General features: G+C 43.6%; 1 pseudogene; it reads right to left on the minus strand.

The window, feature by feature from the left end:
• Nucleotides 1–18987, minus strand: part of LOC135968943 (carboxylesterase 5A-like) — a 29318-nt pseudogene that overhangs the window by 2299 nt on the left and 8032 nt on the right.

Raw genomic sequence — 18987 nt, forward strand, 5'->3', positions numbered from 1 at the left:
TTAGACATCAAGGAATTTCACCTTTTCATACATATGTTGTTCACTTTTTCCAGTTTAGGGAGTCCCTGTGCCATTACACAGGATGGGCTCAGGAATGGTTGCTGAGAAATAACAGTGACATTTATTAGCTATTCACTCTTACTTTATGGGGCTTATTTTATTTAGTCCTTATGACAACCTAGGAGGAAGTTCTTTATTATCTGCGTTGTAAGATGAGGATGAAACACTGAAATAATGAATAAACCACAGTGCACAAACACACTCTATATGGAATGTTCCGTCCTCTTTGTCAGGAGGCCAATGTGAATAAGTTAAGAGCCTGCATTGTGTAATGTTTCCAACCAAATAGTTCAGTGATAGCTCCTGTGTGTATTTTTCCCTGCAAATTTTTTCGATTGACAACCTCTTCTGATTGGTTTATTTTAGGCACCAAATATGTCATAAATTTAAGAATAAATGAGCTAACATCACAAGTAACAGTTCACAAGGCTTTACATGAGCTCATCTGGGTGCAGACCACTTGGAGCTGGAATTATGAAAAACATGGTCCTTGCCTCTTAAAGCCTCAGATTGTGGCCTCATGGGATTTCTGGGAAGGGGAGGGAGAGTAAGACCCATGGTCAAAGAAAAGGAAGAAAATGGTCCTAATATACATATCTATTTTAAATTATTTAGATTGCTTGAGTGTTCCTAAGTGGCCACACCTGTAGGTTTCAGTACAAAGAGAAGCCCTCATCAGGCAACTGTCACGGTGCTTTTTCATCTTGGCTTCTAAAAATGGAAGTGAGGGCATTTTCCAGAGAAAGGTTGCATCTGCCTGTAAACCACAGAGGTGATTAAATGCCAACCCCGAAGTCCTCCGGGCTTTTGCATAGTGGTGGGGTAAGCAGGGGGCTTCATGTGAACTGTGGGGAGTGGCCAGTCCCTTACCGAACATAACAATGTCACCCTTCAGGAAGGCACCACCGAACACAAAGCGGACTTCATCAGCGTGGTCGGCTTTGACAAAAGCTGGCTTCGTGTCTTCAAAGCACTGGGGCCGGTGCCGAAACTCATAGAAGTAGACAGGTGCACCAGCATCTGAACAAAGGTCAGGGAAGGTCAGACATGCAGGCAGCGTGGAGCAGGGGGCTGGCTCTGTGTCCCCATCTATTAAGTCTTGGATGTATAGACCAAGGGGTGGGACAGCTCAGAGACAAGAGGCTACCTAAGCCAGCCTCACTTCCCCCTTCCTCATCTGAGGCTGGAATTTCCTGTTACAGCAGAGCTTATATCCCTGGTGATGAAGAGCTCACGTCTGAGAAGTCAGTAGTTCTGCTTCTCAAAAAAAGTCCTCCATATTCAACCAAGATCTACCTTGTTGGGACTTTCTCTCGAAGTTCAAGTCTTTTACCCATTCTTGGAAAATACTTTATTTTCATTACTGAACTGTAAGGGTTCTTCTATTCTGGATATGATGATTTTGTCAAATAATTGTATTATGAATATTTTCTCCCAGTCTGTGGTCTGCCTTCTCATTTTCCTAACAATATTTTTAAGGTAAATGTACATAAGTGAAATCTGCCACTTTAACTATTTGAAAGTATATAATTCCGTGGTTTTTAGTACATTTAAGATGTTGTGAAACTATCACCACTATTTAGGTCCAGAACATTTTCATCACCCCAAACAGAAACCTCAGACCCATTTAGCAGTCACTCCCCCTGAGCCCCACTTCTCAGCCTCTGGAAAACACAATTCTACTTTCTGTCTCTATGGATTTGCCTAATCTGAACATTTCGTATAAGTGGGATCATACAACATGTGGCCCTTTGTACCTGACTTCTTTCACTTAGCATAATGTTTACAAGGCTCATCTGTATTGTAGCATGCATTCGTATTTCATTTCTTTTCATGGCAAACTGATAAGCCATTGTAAGTATATACTGAATTTTGTTTATTGATTCATCAATTGATGAACACTTGGGTTGTTACCATTTTGGCCTATAATGAACAAGGGTGCTATGAACATTCACATACAATTTTTGTTTGAATATCAGTTTTCAGTTATCTTGAGTATACCCCTAGGACTGGATTTGCTAGGTTATATGGAAACTATGTTTAACTTTTTGAGGAATAGCCACAACATTTTTCCACAGGGGCTGCACTGTTTTATGTTTCCAACAGTAGTTGAGAGTTTTGGTTTCTCTATATCCTTCACACTTGTTCTTATTCTTTTTCTTTTTTAAAAAAATTATAGCCACCCTAGTATATAACACATACAAAAGAATAAAGGTAGATTCTTCCCTCATACTATATAGAAAAACTAACTCAAAATGGATCAAAGGCCTAAATTTAAAACTAAAATTGTAAACCTTTATAAGAAAATATATAGGTTAATTTCCATACCGTTGAATTTGGCAGTGGATTCTTAGATATGACACCAAAAGCACAATCAACAAAAAACTGGATGAATTATATTTCATCAAAATGAAAAACTACTGTGCAACTTTGGTGCATTATCAACAGAGTAAGAAGGCAACCCACAGAATGGGAGAAAATATTTGCAACTCATATATCTCATAACATCTCGTAAGGGATTAATTTCTACTACATATACACACACACACACACACACACACACACACATATATATATTTAAGATTAAGGAACTCTTAAAACTCAACAACAAAAAACAACTCAATTCAAAAGTGGGCAAGGGTCTTAAACAGACATTTCTCTAAAAACATATATACAAACGTCCAATAAGCACATGAAAAGATGCTCAACATCTCTAATAATTGGGAAAATGCAAATGAAAACCACAATGAGATACTACTTCAAACCCATTAGAATAGTCATTATTTAAAAAACAGCAATGTTGGTCAAGATATCGAGAAATTGCAACCCTTGTGCATTGCTGGTAGGAATGTAAAAGGTTTCAGACACAGTGGAAAACACCATGACACTTCTTCAAAAAAATTAAACTTAGAATTACATATGATCCAGCAATTCTACCTCTGGCATATACCCCAGATAACTGAAAACAAGGACTTGAACAGATATTTCTATAACTGTGTTAACTGCAGCATTATAGTCAATAGCCAATTGTAGCCAATAGCCAATTGTTCATTGCACAATAGCCGAAAGGTGGAAACAATGCAAATGTCCATTAATGAATAAATGGATAGACAAAATGTGATATATACATACAATGGAACATTATTCAGCCTTAAAAAAGGAGGAAATTCTGATGTATACTACAGCATATAGGAATCCTGAGACCTTATGCTATGTGAAATAAGCCAAACAAAAGGACAAATATTGAATGATTCCATTTACATTGAGTAACTAAAGTCACTAAAGTAACTAAAATGTCAGTCATAGAGACAGAAAGTAGAATGGTGGTTACTGGGGTCTGGGGGAAGGAGGAGTAGGGAGTTATTTTTAATAGGTACTGATTTTCAGTTTGGGATGATAAAAACGTTCTGAAGATGTATAGCGGTGATGGTTGTACAACAATATGAATGTACTTAATACCATTGAACTATACACTAAAAATGTTTAAAATGGGAAAGTTTTTATTAAGCATATTTACAATTTTTAAAACGTAAAAATGAGTGTGCCATTTCATTTATAAATATTTACGAATTTTCCAGATTTCCTTTTGTTATTGATTTCTAATTTCATTCCCTTGTGGTTGAAGAAGATACTCTGCATGATTTCCATCCTTTTACATTTATTGGGATTTGTTTGATGGCCTAACATATGGTTGATTCTGGAGGATGTTGTATGTGCACTTGAGAAGAATGTGGAATCTAATGTTACGGGGTGGAGTATTTGTCTGCCTTTACAATAGTTGAATTGAAGTCTATTATTTTAAGAGCTCCATTACTCCTTATAGCTAAAATGTTTGTTCCATTACTACATATGGCTAAGATGCTGGGGAAGACATTTCTAGAAAGAAGAAATCCCGGGGGACAGTGCCCAGAAAATTATAGGGAGATGAGAATTTTCTACATGGTCCTGAAGAAGGGGAAGAAACAGAAACAACTGATCAGCATTCCCAAACTCTGAAAGGCAGGTGAATGACACAGGTCCCCATGGCACGTTCCCATCCAGACACAGACACTCTCTCTGTGAGGGAACAGAGGCAGAGGAGGCAGCCAGTCAGTAGACAACATGGATCTCTGTGGCCACCAGTCTGGCTGGGCTGTGGTCCTGGAGCAGGGTGCCCAGAGACTCACCTCGGTGATATCGAGCTGTGATCAGTGCAGGGACCACAAAGAACACATCTCCAAGCAAGTCCAGAAGACCGTCTCGGATTTCAGTCAGGGAGTGCTTGTCATGGAAGTATTCATTAGCCACAAGGTACAAATACTGAGGCGGGATGTGCTGTAAAAAAAAATCTTAGTCATAGGAGATCCAGGTCAACCACAATGACCTACACGTTAAACACTCACCTGTGCAGGTATGATTCTGAATGCTTTACCCACATTGCTTCATTTAATCCACACAGCAACCCTATGATGCAAGTATCAAAACTAGCCCCGTTTCACAGATTAAGAAACTGAGGCTTAGAGAGGTGAAGTGGTTGGGCCCCAACTGGAAGAACCATGATTCTTTCACAAGTCTATTTGCATCCAAATCCCATGCTCCTGACCACAGGCCTTTCTCTCTCATGTCTCAGAATGAGTCACTGCTGGGCAGAACTGGCTGCATCATCTGTGGAGCTCAGTGCAAAGTAAAAACATAAGCTCCTTGTTGAAAAAATCATTAAGAATTTCAAGATAGTGACAAGGGAGCATTAAACCAAATGTAGGACCCTTCTGAGCAACAAGGTCCTCTGTGACTACACAGGCAGAACATCCATGAAATCAGCCCTGCTCCTGGTACCAGCACTGCCTCCAGCCCTTAGCTATTATCTTACCTAAGCTAGTTGGTCTCTTGGAGCCTCAGTTTCCTCATCTGTAGGGATGTAGAGGATTATATGAGATGTGAAGAGAGAAGTATGCTGCTTGGCCCAGAGCAGGTATTCAGTCCTGTTGGTTCCCCCAGGCCCCATTGCTGAGTGCCTTAATAAGACATTCAATGCTTCCTTGACCTGGCACCAGCCTGCCTCCCAGGCTTCTCCCTCTCAACTTCCCCCAGGCACTAATGGTAGAGAGTGCATGGTAAATTCCATGAAGATTCAGGGATCTGGTGCTCTAGGAAATGCTGGAAAGGTGTTGTAGCTCAAACTCCTACCACTAAGACAGCAGCACAGCCCTTGATGGGTTTCTTCCTAATTTGGAGGGGAGGCAGTGTACACCACATTGGAGAATGCTGCTCAGACTTGTTTATCGGGTCCTCAGGAGGCTGGTGGTTTTTAATCAGGCCAGAGCAAGGGAGGTCTCTGCAGTAGGTCCAGTCTATGGCGTAAGGGCCTGGCCTCTTTGGCCATCTAACCAGCAGAACCCATGGTGCTGGGGGTGTCCAAGGTGGGTATAGATGCTGTGTAGAGTCTCAGGTAAGTCCCCATAGGACAGTCAGAGTGCAAAGTCCTAGGGTTCTGGGGTAAGGCTATGCCTTCTGTATCAGAGAACTACTTACTGTTTAAAAATCAGCCCCTAGCATGCTACCGTGCCTAGGAGAACCATGTGCCCTTCCATTCCTCTTGCACTTTCCCACACAACCTACTTCCCACTCTACTTGAAATGTCGTTCTGCTCAGTTGTTCCCCTCCCCTAAGGCTCAGATCAATGAGCATCTTCTCCATGAGGCCATCTCCAGTCCACCTGAGAATTCCAGTGTATAAATTATAACATCAATGTCTCTCAAACCTTAGTCCCAATTCATCATCAGACAGCTGCAACTCGTCAAACATCCCTCCACCAGGGGGACCTGAGGGATATCTGCGTGTACTGTTTCTTTCTGTTTTCCTACCTTTTTTTTTTTCTTTTTGAGACAGAGTGTCTCACTCTTTTGCCCAGGCTAGAGTACAGTGGAGAGATTCTGCAGCCTCAAACTCCCAGGCTCAACAATCCGCCTGCTTGGCCTCCCAAGTAGCTGGCACCACAAATGCATACCACCAGGTCTGCCTAATTTTTTTATTTTTTGAAGAGACAAGGTTTCCCTGTGTTGCCCAGGCTATTCTTGAACTTCTGGGCTCAAGCAATCCTCCTGCCTTGGCCTCCCAAAATGTTGGGATTACAGGTGTGAGCCACCATGCCCAGTTTCAGAGGGCTTTTCCTAAAATAGAAATCAAATCGCGTCCTTCTTCCTTCTGTTCTCAGTCTTTAGGATGAAGTCTATACTCATTACATAGCTTACAATACCTGAAAGCATTCTCTCCTGCTGTAGCCAACCCTCAGCTGATCTCTTCACAACTCTCTGTTCCCAGCTGGTACTCTTGTTTCTTCCCAGTTTATCCACCCACCCATTCCATCACCAGACAAGCTCCATTAATCCTTCAAATCCTTCTCCCCAAGACAACTGCCTGTCCCCTTCTGTGTGCACCACAGGGCCTTGGACATTGCTGTGCTTCGTGTGTACTGTACTGCAGTGTCTTGTCATCTCTGTCCACCCCATGTTGCACCCCAGTGCCCAGGGAAGTGCAGGGGCATGTGGACTCTCACTAAACATGTGTTCCATGGACAAGTGAACAAAATGAATATTGGCACTGAGTCCACACTGAATAAACGTTTATGGAAAAAGAGGAAGATGGAAAAAGGAGAAAAGAAAGGAAGGAAAACAATCCATCTCTATATCCTAGTGTCTAGAGTAAGACCAGATACTGCTAAGTTTGTGCAGTGAACGAATGAATGAGTGATGGAACAATAAATGAGTGAATGAATGAGTAAATGACTGGTCTTGCCAGAGCCTGGCCTGATGCCTGGCTGGTGTGTGGTGAATACAGGTCCCTAGTCCTGTGTGTGTTTCAGCATTCAGAGCTTTTCAGACTGTAGGTAGATAATGCAGCACCCATGCTGCGTGTTATGACACAGGCTCGGGGTGGGGGCAACACCCCAAAACCCACATTAATGCATCCACAGAGAAACATCTGAATAGTGGGATAAATAACATGAATAAATGTGTGGGAACAAAAATGACTGATAGGCACAAATCAGTTGAGGTCCGATTCTGCTGCTGGGTGGGTTACAAAAAGCCTCTGGGTTTTTGGAGCTCTTCCAGGTTGGGGATTGTGGATTGGGTTTATGGACCTATTGATATAGTTTGGACCTGTGTCCCCCACCAAATCTCATGTTGAATTGTAATCCCTAATGCTGGAGACGGGGCCTGATGGGAGATGATTGGATCGTATGGGTGGTTTCTCATGAATGGTTAGCACCATCCCTTTGGTGCTATTCTCATGATAGAACTCTCATGAGATTTGGTTATTTAAAAGTGTGTGGCACCTCATTCCTCTCTCCTTCCTCCTGCTCTGACCATGTAAGACGTGCTTTCTTCCCCTTTGTCTTCCACCAAGATTGTAAGTTTCCTGAGGCTTCCCGAGAAGCTGAGCAAACGCCAGCATCATGCTTCCTGTACAGTCTGCAGCACCATAAGCTAATTAAGCCTCTTTTCTATATAAATTACCCAGTCTCAGGTATTTCTTAATAGCAGTGCAAGAATGGACTAATACACCTGTGCTTAGGAAACGTCTATTGAATGACTGAGTGAATGAGGAGTGTCTGTGCCCCTGGCCTCTCCCCCTGAGTGTGACCCAGGGCTATTTGTTAAGTGCATGTGTCTCTGGAGTACTGCAGCCTCCCACATTACTCAGCAGGATGTTTTGTATCAGATGGAGGGTAAGGGACTTTGAGCCACTGAGGATCTCAGGAGCCTCGTTCTGTGGAGAGAAGCAGTGCCCTCTGTAAGCCATCTGGTCATCAGAAGGTAAACCCATCTCCCTGAAGGCATGGGCAGCCAACTTTCACAGGAGAAGCTGGGTAAGGAGCCATCGAGCCCAGGCAGCCACGTGTGGAAGTGGCCTCAGTGTCCTGGTCAGATAGTTAATTTCTTCTCACTTTTGATAAAAGGCAGCTGTTCCCTGTCATTCCACCTGCAGCCTGTGGGGCCTGAGTGCCCACCTTGTGAGAAGGCTCCCATTGTGGGCTAAATTGTGGACCCCTCAAAATTCACACATTGAAGCCTTAATCCCCTGCAATTCAGAATGCAACTATTTGGAAATAGTACTTATAAAGGGGTGATTATGTTAAAATGCAGCTGTTAGAGTGGGCCCTAATCCAATCTGGCTGATGTCCTTATGAGAAAAGAAAAGTTTAGACACACAAAGCGATATCAGCACCTTGATCTTGGACTTCCAGTCCCTAGAACTGTGAGAACGTGAATGTCTGTGGTTTAAGCCTCCCAGTCTACAGTATTTTATTATGGCAGCCCTGACTGCCTAAGAGGCCCCAACTTGGCTTGGACATCAAGTTCAAAGAGAAGCCAGAAAATTTCCAAACTGGTGTTTGTTGTTCTCCTTCTCAAGACCTTTGTGGGTGGGGCCTCTGAGAAGCCACAGTGGGAGGTCAGGCAGTGGCGGTGAGGCTGGTGGCTGAAAACACAGGTTCCCTGCACTGCCCTCACCACCTGAAAACTTGGCAAGGGACTCAACTCTTCCTGCCTCAGGCTCCTCATCTGTAAGACAGAGTTTGCAGCAAGTACCTCCTGCGAGGGTAGTGATGAGAACTGAGCGAGTTGATATTTGTAAAGCACTTACAATTGGTACTTGGTATGTAGTAAGCGCTTCATGTGATTATTTGTTAAATTACCATGTTCTGGCAAAATTACAGCTTTAAAACATGAGGTGTCAGAAACAATATCCACGTGGCAAATGAATTTTCTTGGTATGTTTTCTGCTGAAAATCTTGGGGTAATGAATCACTATGGTGGATACTGTGGATACTTAAATGAATACTAGGGCCGTACCTGTCTCCTGGAATCTCAGGGAACCCTCAGAGCCATTTAAATTACCCACAAGCATATTTTAACTACTAAACACCTTCTCTGTACATTAAGGAACTCAGGGATTTCCTGTGGTCTCTAACAGCTTGCAATGGGTTGAACTGCAAATTCACATGGAATTTCAGCACCCACACAGGCTTTTGAGCTCTGCAAATTCTGTCACTTGAATAACTCCAATATCTAGCATTTACTGAGCACTGATTGTATGCCAGGTTATTTGATGTACACCTGTGAGGCAGGTGCTAAGATGAGCCCTATTTCACAGAAGAAGGAGTGGAGGCTCAGAGAGGGTGGGCCACTCCCCTAATATCACACAGCAGGTAAGCAGAGAACTCGGCATTTAAAGGCAGTACCTAGGCTGGGCACCAGCCCATGCCTGTAATCTCAGCACTTTGGGAGGCCAAAACAGGTGGATCACTTGAGGTCAGGAGTTGGAAACCAGCCTGGTCAACATAGTGAAACCTGGTCTCTACTGAAAATACTAAAAAAAAAAAAAAAAAAAATTAGCTGGACATGGTGGTGGGTGCCTGTAATCCAGCTCCTCAGTAGCCTGAGGCAGGAGAATCACCAGAAGGTGGAAGTTGCAATGAGCCAAGATCACACCACTGCACTCCAGGCTCAGCAACAGAGGAAGACTCTGACTCAAAAATTAAATTAAATTAAATTAAATTAAATTAAAAAGGTGGAGCCTAAATGCATAAAAATTATACACCACTGTCTCCTTACTAGCCAGGAGATATTGGAAAGCCGCTTTAGCTGCTCTGAGCCTCAGTTTCTTTAAAATAGGGAAAATCATGCCTGTTTTAAAGTTGTTGCTTGGATGGCCTGTGCTTGGCACTGGAAGTTACTGGGGAACTGGTTACAGTAGTTACAGTGGCGGTTGTCATCACTAGCACCTGCCTTCTTCTTTCTAACACACACCCAGAAATCACTGAAAAGCCTTACTTAAGCCATGAACTGTGATTCAGTGGCCTCGTCTGCAGCATGAGGACAAAAATCCCTAGTCCTACTTCAAAACATTGCCCCGGAGGTCAAATTAATAATGGTAGAACATGCTTTCACAACTCAATGAACTCGGGACTCTGGTTCTAGACAGCCACCAACTAGCTTTGTAATCTGATGAACGTCTTTATTTTTTAAGCCTATTTCCTCCAGCTTAAAATGAGGAGGTCAATCTATATAAATGAACTTCAACAGTACTGGGAATTTGAACTCTCTACTCTTCCACAGATGAAAAGTTTATTTCCAATGAAGAGAGTCTTTCTAAGACATGGAATAAAAAAATCATGGGTCTTTCCCGGCACCTGGGCCTCAGCTCAACAAACTCTTCCTAGAAGAGCCTTTCCTGACCACCTGTTATCCTCTCTAAGGATACCTTCTCTCCCCACTTGTGTCCTTCATAACATCTATCACTCTCTGAAATCATCTTCTCAACTTCGTGTCTCATCTGTCTCTCCCCACCAGAGTGTAAGCTCCCAGAAAGCTCGTATGCTCAGTTTTTATAAGTCTCTAATAAATGCTCAGTACATACTTGTTGAATAAATAAAATGATTTAACAATTTTGCAACTTATACAACCTTAGCATTCTCGGATATCAAAATGTCAGAACCAAGGCTGGACATGAACAGTTTAAAGGACTGAAGTTTTTCAAACCTATCTGAATGTCAGCTCTGAAGTGGTAACTGCATTTTTTGGAAACGATCATTTATAATATTGTCTGAACAAAGACGAAGTGGACCCATCCCCTCTTTCCTTTTTATATAGTTGTTTCTTCCACCCTAAGCCTCATCACATGAGGAGGAAGGCAGACACTTGTTGTGACTTGACCGGTCCTCACTTGCCCTCTTTCAGAGAGAGGAAAGGTGATCACTGTGTGCTTGGCTGGTGGGCTTCAGCATTTACAACACCTGTTGTCATCTGTGGAAATGCCCAGCTGTTGAAGCCAAGAGCTGCATCATGGTTTGAGAGAGTGGCAGCATGGACAGCCAGAATTCTTACCATAGGCAGCAGGAAGCCACACTCAGGGTTATTGACTCCGATGATGGAAGGAATTGCTTTAAATGCTTTCTGAGACAATAGACCTGGAGGCTCATTAGGAAAGAAAGCACCATCAACCACTCGAGTGAAAGGCTTTGTTTTCTGCAATAAGGAAGAAAAAAAAATCATCAGCAATTTCTGTTCACAAAATCTGCTGTCCCAATTCCTGACCAAGCAAAGCCAACATAGTCTAGCACTGGTTTAAATGCACTTAAAAAGTAAAAACAAACACTATGGGCCCAGCTCAATATATCAGTCCCTGGCAGCTCTGCCACGTACTTGGGCCAGGGGGCTAAACTTGTCTGTGTCTTATTTTCTCATCTGCTAAATGGGAATAATAATAATATCTACCAAGAAAAACAGTGGCCTGTGACATGGTTTGGCTGTGTCCCCACCCAAATCTCAAATTACAGCTCCCGTATTTCCCACATGTTGTGGGAGGGACCCGGTGAGAGGTAATTGAATCACGGGGCAGGCCTTTCCCATGCTATTTGCCTGATAGTGAATAAATCTCATGATATCTGATGATTTTATAAAGCAAGCTCCTCTGCACAAGCTTTTTTTTTTGCCCACCTCGATGTAAGATGTGCCTTTGCTCTTCCTTCAGCCTCTACCATGATTATGAGGCCTCCCTAGCCATGTGGAACTGTGAGTTTATTAAACCTCTTTCCTTTATAAATTACCCAGTCTCAGGTATGTCTTTATTAGCAGCTTGAGAAGAGACTAATACAGCCTAGCCCAGAGATTCTCAAAGTGTGGTTCTTAGACCAGCAGCATCAGCATCATCTGGGAACTTGTTATAAATGCACATTCTCAGGCCCACTTCAGGCTCCTCAATAAGAAACTCTGGGGTGGGGGCGTAGCCCAGGAACCTTCTTGTAGCTGGTCCTCCAAGTGATCCTGATGCATATTCAACTTTCAGAACTACTGGCCAAATGCAAAGGGAAAAATGGTGGTAGATGGAGTGGTCAGGACTGTAGGGGTTGGTGTGAACATCTTCCTCAAGTGTGTCCCTGAGTGACAGTGTCTTGGACATGCCTGGATATATTTTGGGTCTCAGAAAGCAACACTCAGCCCTAATCATGGTTTCCTTAGGTTTCTGTTTTGGAATTTGGGTAGAAAGGAGCACATGAAAGAGTTTGACACAACATCAAGTCCAGGACTTACTCTCCATTTCACTGAGTCTAGCATGGCTCAGAGTGGATATTTGGTACACACCTCATAACTAGCAAATGTTGAAATCTGAAAGATAACGATCTTGTTCATTCAAAGACTGTCATCAAAGGCTCTCAAGATTGGAAGGGACATAAAGATTACCAGGTCCAATTATCTGTCACTGATTGAAAGTTTGTCAGAGGTCAGCTAGATTTTGCTTGAATACCTGGAGAGGTGGGCATCTCACCACCTTCTAAAGGAGCCCAGTCATTTTCCAGACAACTGAGGTCTTGAAAAGTTTTCAGTTATGCAGAACTAAAATGACTTCCTAATAGAACTTCCAGCTCCTGATTTTGACTTCAGCTTCTGGAAGCATGCGTAACAAGGGTGGTCCCTCTCTCCAGTGAGATGCTTTCAGGGACTTAGAGACAAGCCTTGTACTTTGCTGAATCTTCTCCAGGCTAAGTGGCACCCCTGCCCCAACAATTTTCTTAAATTACCTACAAGGGTTCTATACCCCTACTTATTTTTTTTTACAGCTGTTACCAAGTATCCCCAATCCTCCTCTTTTCAATGTTCCAAATCCAAATAAATAACAGAGGCGTAGGATTTGTTCATCCCTCCATTCAAAGGGCAAGTCTCCCTCCAAAACTGTCCTGTCTGTCCTCACCTGGATGAGGGTCAGGAGGATTTTGTCCTCAGGCACCTCAGCAGGTCCTCAGAGTCTGACGCATTGTTCCCACAAAAATGTGCAACCACCTACAGCTATTTTGCAGAGAAGGGCCAGGTTAGAGCATGACATTGGAAGCATCTAGGAAAATGGAAGCTGGAAAATGTCCTCCAATCAGACACAGGTTTGTCCTCCATACATGAGTCCATCCTGCTACCCCTGCCTAGCCCCACACCCCTATAATGGAAGGTGCTCATGGCGGACAGGTTGCCACTGCATCACCCTCACTCTCTTGCCTGGCTCTCCTTGTCATCTTTAGTGAACACCACAGCTGGGGATGAGAGTTTGCCAGTCTGTGACCGTGGAATGGAATCAAGATTCATGGTCACAAAGAGATCAGTCCTGTGAGCTTGGCTGCATTGGTACTTGGCCCCTCCAGAGTCTAGAAGCCCAATCTTGAGGTGCTAAATGAAGACAGAAACACCAAGAGCGAGGAGCAGCTTTGCAAGCTCCTTCATTGTCAGTAGAGGCAGGGCTCCAGATCAGATTCTTAGCTTGTCAGCCCTGCCCAAGCCCCAGGCCCACACACAGCCTGGAATGTCCTACCTGTCTTTTTCCTGCCTCTATACCAATCCTTCTCATTCTATAAGGCCTAAGTTCTTCTCTCCACGATATCCTTTCAGGGCATTGCACCCCCCAGAAACCCCTTCCTCATCCAATCTCCTATAAGCTCGATGTTCCCCACCTTCCATGACTGGCCCATTGCTGAACATCTGCTTTCCTTGTCACTGAACCTTCCATATTTGTAGAACTCGCTCCCTGAAAGTGATGGTTCTTAATCTTCTGGGAGTCATGGATACTCTGAGAATCCAATCAAAGTCACAGACCCTCTCCCTGGGAAAACGTGCAAGCATGTGGAGTCTGGCACAATTGTGGGACCACTTCCCAAACTTATCCATGGATTCCAGGATTTAATCGTATCCAAGGATAGGTGATAAAAAGATTAGATTGCCCTCAAGTTTAGGATGTGCTTTCTCCACTGATAAGTCCCAAAGCTCTAACAGAGCAGGGAAAATAGTGGGCACCCAGTGATGCGTGTCAAATGAATAAATATATGCCCAAACTGAAAATAGTTTTATGGAGAATGTTATCAAAATCAATATTTCTCTATATTGAGGGTATTTTTTTATAACTTTATAACTCTATGTTACTGCTCTTGGTATATACTGTTACTTTCTGTAAGATGTTTAAGAAAATTTACCACAAAAATGATTAATACTCAAGAGATGGTTCCACAGCCCAGTGCTTAATTAATGTGCATTGAATGAAACAGCTCATTTGTTAACTCATTCATTCAGAACACTTATGGCTGCCTGATATATACCAAGTATTATGTTGGGGGCCTGAAGGACAGAGAGATCCTGGTCTCTAGGGCCTCACGATCTAGTAGATAATTAAGACAAGAGACAGATGAGAAATATCGTGTGATAGATGCCTCTTATAATCCCAAGCCAGACAACACTAATCAGTCACAGCGTTATTTCCCACTGAGCTGGAAACAGCCTCTGAATCTTTCTTAACACAATGCCCTGGGTATCCATTCCCAGCAGAGTAGTGTAGGCACAGAAGAGCTGTATAGGATACAGGGCACTGAGTTATATATCACAAGCAAAGAATCACGGTAAGATGTAAGAACCATAACATACATACACACACACTTGTGCACACCAGTGGTGTGGCGTTGTGTAGCTAGATCCATTTCCTGTGGAACCAGAACTTTCATGGAGGAACAAGATTCACCTTGGGCCAGCATGAGGTTCCTTGGGCATGGTCACTAAGGAAAGCCAAACACATGGTGAGAAGGGGCCTGACCACATTCTCTGCTAACTGAGGAGAGGAAGCCGGCAAGGTGTTAACAGTATACATACGTCCTCACTCTTCTCATAATCATAGGCTTTCAGGTAAGGGATGATGGCCACCCCACTCTCCATGACAGCTTTGTGGAATAAGCCTTCGGCCATGGGAGACAGTATCTGGAGAGAGAACACAGAAGACCCAGGAAAGGTTACTCCCCAGTGACACACATACCATTCCTCCCTCTTCAAAGAAACCTTACCAGGAAGCCTCCTTAAAAGCTCTAAGCTTAGAGGGGAAAAGCCCTGGTTTGGGGGTTAAAGGACTAGCTGTGAAGGCTTGGGCAAGTTACTTAACCTCTCTGAGACCCTGGTTCTTTATGGACTTTGATGTCAAATATTCAGACATGTGATTTCTAGCTCCTTCACTTCCTAGCTAGGTAACCTCAGGCAAGTTGCTTAATATTTCTTTCTTTTTTTTTTTTTTTTTGTTTGTTTTTAGAGTGCTGTGGTGTGATCTCAGCTCACTGCAACCTCCAACACCCAGTTTCAAGTGATTCTCCTGCCTCAGCCTCCAGAGTACCTGGGACTACAGGGGCGTGCCAACATGCCCAGCTAATTTTTGTATTTTTAGTAGAGATGGGGTTTCACCATGTTGGTCAGGATAATCTCAATCTCCTGACCTCGTGATCTGCCCACCTCAGCCTCCCAAAGTGCTGGGATTACAGGCATGAGTCACTGCACCCTGCCAAGTTGCTTTATATTTCAAAGTATCAGGTCACTCCCCTGTAAAGCTGGAGTAAAAATTGAGCCCGTATCACAAAACTGTTGTGAAAAGCAGAAGAAGGAATAAACATAGAACTCTCTACACAGGGTCTGGTCCAATTTTGCTCATGAAATAATGGCTGTTATAATATATGAAAAATTAGGTTAATATAATCCACCTTAGAAGGTAATTTTGAAGATGTAAAAAGACCACAGATATTGTCAAGTGCTATTTGGCAGAAGCTTTCTTAACTCACCACCATGTCACTGATTGCTGCAATTAACCTGCCAACTGATGCCAAGGAAATGCTGACCACTGAGCCAGTGGGCCTTTTTCTAGCACCTCTGTACATTTCTCTTCTCACCAGTTTCTTGGCAAGAATCAGGTTTGTTTGCTTCCAAACCTGTTTTGTCATTTGCACTTGTTATTGTAATTACATAATCAATGAAATATCATGAGAACAAATGAACTGTATGTGTAAAAAGAAAATCAAATTATGTCTGGAAAAAAATTCTTGATAAAAGATAGCTAAAAAATGTTGCATTGGGCCAGGCATTGTGACTCACGCCTATAATCCCAGCAATTTGGGAAGTCAAAACAAGAGGATCACTTGAGCCCAGAAGTTCAAGACCATTGTGGGCAATATAGCTAGACCTCATCTCTAAAAAAAAAAAAAATTAGCTGGGCAGCTGGGCGAGGTGGCGCATGCCTGTAGTCCTAGCTCCTTGAGAGGCTGAGGCAGGAAGATTGCTTGTGACCAGGAGTTTGGGCTGCAATGAACTATGATCACCCCACTGCTTGCCAGCCTGCACAACAGAGTGAGATCTTGTCTCAAAAAAATATATTGCTGTCACCAGGCACGGTGGCTCATGCCTGTAATCCCAGTACTTTGGGAAGACAAGGTAGGTGGATCACCTGAGGTCAGGAGGTTGAGACCAGCTTGACCAACATGAAGAAACCCTGTCTCTACTAAAAATACAAAATTAGCCAGGCATGGTGGAACATGCCTGTAATCCCAGCTACTCAGGGGGCTGAGGCAGGAGAATTGCTTGAACCTGGGAGGCGGAGGTTGTCGTGAGCCTAGATTGCGCCATTGCACTCCGGCCTGGGCAACAAGAGTGAAACTCCATCTCAAAACAAAACAAACCAAAAATCCATATGTGTGTGTGTATGTGTATATATATACTATACAGATATACATATATATATAGAGAGAGAGAGACAGATATATATATATATTGCTGTCAAATTTTGTGTGGACAAGAAAGAAGAAAAATATTTACAGGAAAAGTATAAAAATCCCAAATGCACTAAAATCAGGTGACTTTGCAGGCATCCTTAAGTTTGCACCCACTGTAAAGAAACCGAAACTGCAATTTGAGGACAGCGAATTTTGCAGGTGGTTTATGCAAGATAATCCACATTGGAACTCAAGTCAGCAGACCAACTCTGCAAACATAAGGCCCTGTATCAAATTGTTGGTGAGGGAATTTACATTTTATAGTTTCAATTATAATAAAATATTTATATGCATCTTTCGGCATTTAATGGCTTAGCTGAGTTTCCTATTAAACAAGTAATTACCACTCTGGTAATTGAATGCTAGGGTTTCTCCTCTACAAATACAAGGGATTTTTCCTCAAATTATTACTCACTCCGTGACCTTAGATGATTTGTTTAAACTTTCCCAATGACACTGTCTTGTCTGTGAAATTAGACTGAGCCCCTAACTCATAATGTGTGTGTGAGGCTTGAAGAAGACAATGTGTATTAAAGTGTTTGCTCAACATGAAGGCACCAATCAAATGCCAGTGACTCATCATCATTTTTCGAACCTCCTGCACTGAGATTCATTCAATTCACAAAGCAAAGAACTCACAAGGCTAGAAACACTTATGGCTCCCGCGGACTCGCCAAAGATGGTCACAGAGCTGGGGTCCCCACCAAAGAACTCGATGTTCTTCTGGACCCAGGACAGAGCAGCCACCTGGTCCTTGAAGGCCCAGTTCCCCGGCGCGTGCTGATCCCATGTGCTGAGGACAAGAGGCAGGGTGAGAATTCTCAGTCAGCCATGGTGTGTTTCCCACAGCCCTGGAAGTTCTCAGCAGAGGCTGTGGGCAGGCGTCAGTGGGGAGGGGACTGAGAGTCAGAGGCCTGGAGGAGCTGGGGAAACTGGGCTCAGTTCTTACACTTTGCTGGGATTTGGATTTCTTTGAGAATTTGATGAAAGCTATGCACCCGAGAAGAAATGCACATACAATATTGTAGGTGCAATTTCAAGTATTCATGGGCTCCTCAGAATCCATGAATCCCAATCCATGAATCCTGTGTTGCCCAGGCTGGTCTGGAATCCAAGAATCCGATCCTGAGAGTTGGTCTGTACTAGAAAGCAAGGGTTTCCTGGGCACAGAATTTTCCATGAAACTAAATTAATAATAGTCATAATAACAATAACAGGCGGGCGTGGTGGCTCACGCCTGTAATCCCAGCACTTTGGGAGGCTGAGGTGGGCAGATCACAAGGTCAGGAGATCAAGACCATCCTGGTTAATACGGTGAAACTCCGTCTCTACTAAAAAAAAAAAAAAAAAATTAGCCAGGTGTGGTTGCAGACACCTACAGTCCAAGCTATGCAGGAGGCTAAAGCAGGAGAATGGCATGAACCCGGGAGGTGGAGCTTGCAGTGAGCCGAGATCGTGCCATTGCACTCCAGGCTGAATGACAGAGTGCTGTCTCAAAACAAACAAACAAAAAGAACAATAACAGCAGCTGCAGCAAGTACGGGACACTGTTCGAAGGGCTTTAAGGCTAATATTCATACAACCCTCACAGCTATGTTGTAGGTGGTGTTGGTTTTTCTCCCTTTGCTTCTTTGGGTCTTCTCCACCCTTCTCTGCCCTGCCCCCGAAAAGCTGACCTCTAGGAATGGCATCACCCAGGCCTCAGCTGTGTGCCATGAGGGTGGGCTAGAGAGAGACTGCGATGTTTATCCCACCACCCCATGCTCCATCTCTGATGGGAAGTGTTTGGGCAGAGGGTGCTTTTTTCCACAATAGCAGCTCATGCCAACTCCCTTCCACTAAACCTGGAGCCTGCTGTCAGGACACCAGTGGATACATCAACTCTTTAATTCAGGCACAGAGAGGTTAAACCCCCTTGCCCAAGAGCTAGAAAGCTGCAGTTTTGGGATCCCACGCCCCAATGCTGCTGCCCCTGCCAATTGTATGTTTTCCAGGATGGAATTAATGGGAGAACAAATGAAACAAGTGGAAATGCCATAGAACCAAAGAAATGTCTGGACTGAAAGCATGCATGCAGTGCACACCATATATGCATGTCATCCTGGGGCACATTCTACTCCCCTCCATTTTCCAGTTCCCCAGACTGCTCCTTCCCCTGGTCCCCTCCACTGTCCATGACCACTGAGCTGGCTCTGACTCCACCTTCTCTCTCCCAGGACCCTGCCTCTGGTCAAGAGTCAAGCCCTGCCAATTTCACCTCTATTCTACTGTGGCTCCCACCCTGGTCCCCTTTTCTTCATTTCTGTTTATCCGAGAAGCATTATACCTTAATGGTT

The sequence above is a fragment of the Macaca fascicularis genome, chromosome 20 (assembly GCF_037993035.2).
Source record: "Macaca fascicularis isolate 582-1 chromosome 20, T2T-MFA8v1.1".
NCBI lineage: Eukaryota > Metazoa > Chordata > Mammalia > Primates > Cercopithecidae > Macaca > Macaca fascicularis.